Consider the following 2500-nt stretch of genomic DNA (forward strand, 5'->3'; position numbering starts at 1 on the left):
CTAACCCACGTTGGCCCTTAACCTAACCCACGTTGGCCCTTAACCTAACCCACGTTGGCCCTTAACCTAACCCACGTTGGCCCTTAACCTAACCCACGTTGGCCCTTAACCTAACCCACGTTGGCCCTTAACCTAACCCACGTTGGCCCTTAACCTAACCCACGTTGGCCCTTAACCTAACCCACGTTGGCCCTTAACCTAACCCACGTTGGCCCTTAACCTAACCCACGTTGGCCCTTAACCTAACCCACGTTGGCCCCTTAACCTAACCCACGTTGGCCCCTTAACCTAACCCACGTTGGCCCCTTAACCTAACCCACGTTGGCACCTTAACCCAAGTTACGCTGCACCTTAACCCAAGTTACGCTGCACCTTAACCCAAGTTACGCTGCACCTTAACCCAAGTTACGCTGCACCTTAACCCAAGTTACGCTGCACCTTAACCCAAGTTACGCTGCACCTTAACCCAAGTTACGCTGCACCTTAACCCAAGTTACGCTGCACCTTAACCCAAGTTACGCTGCACCTTAACCCAAGTTACGCTGCACCTTAACCCAAGTTACGCTGCACCTTAACCCAAGTTACGCTGCACCTTAACCCAAGTTACGCTGCACCTTAACCCAAGTTACGCTGCACCTTAACCCAAGTTACGCTGCACCTTAACCCAAGTTACGCTGCACCTTAACCCAAGTTACGCTGCACCTTAACCCAAGTTACGCTGCACCTTAACCCAAGTTACGCTGCACCTTAACCCAAGTTACGCTGCACCTTAACCCAAGTTACGCTGCACCTTAACCCAAGTTACGCTGCACCTTAACCCAAGTTACGCTGCACCTTAACCCAAGTTACGCTGCACCTTAACCCAAGTTACGCTGCACCTTAACCTAACTTACGCTGCACCTTAACCTAACTTACGCTGCACCTTAACCTAACTTACGCTGCACCTTAACCTAACTTACGCTGCACCTTAACCTAACTTACGCTGCACCTTAACCTAACTTACGCTGCACCTTAACCTAACTTACACTGCACCTTAACTGTCACATGTAACGTCACAGGAATGTAGCTTTGCCTAACAGCAACCCTCTGAACATAGTTCACTGCTTGGATCCTCTGGTGTCATGTGTATTTCTTGATGCCATGGTGCGTACCCTCACATAAAGGTCTTTCGAGTGTTGCGTACTTTCTACACAGTCCCGCTAACCACTGGAAGGGTGTACCGCTACAGAACGAATATCGCCCTCCCCTCCTGCCCTTCCAAGCTGGTCGGTCAGGCGTTTGTTTGTGAAATGAGCCTTGCAGCTGTTCAGTTGCATTCGGTTGTCGATGCAGTCAGTGTACGTTGTGGTACGGCCTGTGTGGACTGTCCGCTGATGTACGCGTAACCCACACTGATCATCCGTCGTTACGTACTGAGTGACATAATGTGGCACATGCTTGACCGTACACCGGCTGCGCCCTACAATGGCGAATCATAAGGGCCATATGTTGTGCACGATGCTACTTGTCTCGTCTCCCCATTACAGCGAGATTGCACTGTTGTACGCCGTACAGACATGTGGTAGGTAGGTACGGACGAAAGTATTGCATGTTGGCCCCCCCCCCCCCCCCCCCTCCTCCCTCTGCCGGGAATCAGCGTGAGCCGTCTGTTGATGTAGCGACGAGGGTTTTCCTATTTAATCGTATTGCCCCACACAACATGATAGCACGGTGGACCGCGTTCCACATCTGCGACATGCTACAGAGGCCGGTTGACAGTCGACCGCGCAAGGGACATTGCACACGTGCGCGGACCATCTTCCACGTGTTCTCTCGTGTACATGCCGCAGTGTGTATGTGGGCTGATGTAGCGTGTCGTGACACATAACATGCAGGCATGCCAGAATCGTAGATTTCGCAAATGTAGATTGACGTATACGTTTGCTGCCAAAGATCCGCAAATGAACTGGAAATCAGTTGTTGAGCGGTTGTTCGCGCTGCAGGTGCATCGGTGATAGCGACGATCGGTACATCTATGAACCGGTTGTTTCGGCGGTACCCGCCATGCCCCCGAACCTGAGTTGGCCATGTGGGTATGAAGCGATACGAGGCTGTGGCTTGGCGGGACAGTCCCCGGCCGGTGAGGGGGGGCCGCCCGGCGTGCTGGCCGCGCGCTGCGTGAGCGCACGCACTACAGCCGGCTGGTGGGGGGCGCCCAGTGGCAGGAGCGCCGGCCGACGGGCCCGGCTGGCGTCCCAGCTATGCGCCGGCGCACCCTGCGCGCGGCGCCAGGCGGCCAAAGTGGGTTCTGCCGAGCCCGGTGCGAAGCGCGGTGGACATCTGCAGTGTGCTGGTCCGATTGCGGACTGTGTGCGTTGAGGATGCGCCGCCGCCCGGCACTCGGCGTCGCGACGCCGTCTGCTGCTCGGTCGCCCCCAGCGGTTCTCGCAGGTGGTTTGTATCGCAGCTCTGCGGACGTGTTGGCGCGTGCGCTGTGCTGGGAGAGTTCGCTTCTGCACCC

This window comes from Schistocerca gregaria, unplaced genomic scaffold (genome assembly GCF_023897955.1).
Source record: "Schistocerca gregaria isolate iqSchGreg1 unplaced genomic scaffold, iqSchGreg1.2 ptg000539l, whole genome shotgun sequence".
NCBI classification, from domain to species: domain Eukaryota; kingdom Metazoa; phylum Arthropoda; class Insecta; order Orthoptera; family Acrididae; genus Schistocerca; species Schistocerca gregaria.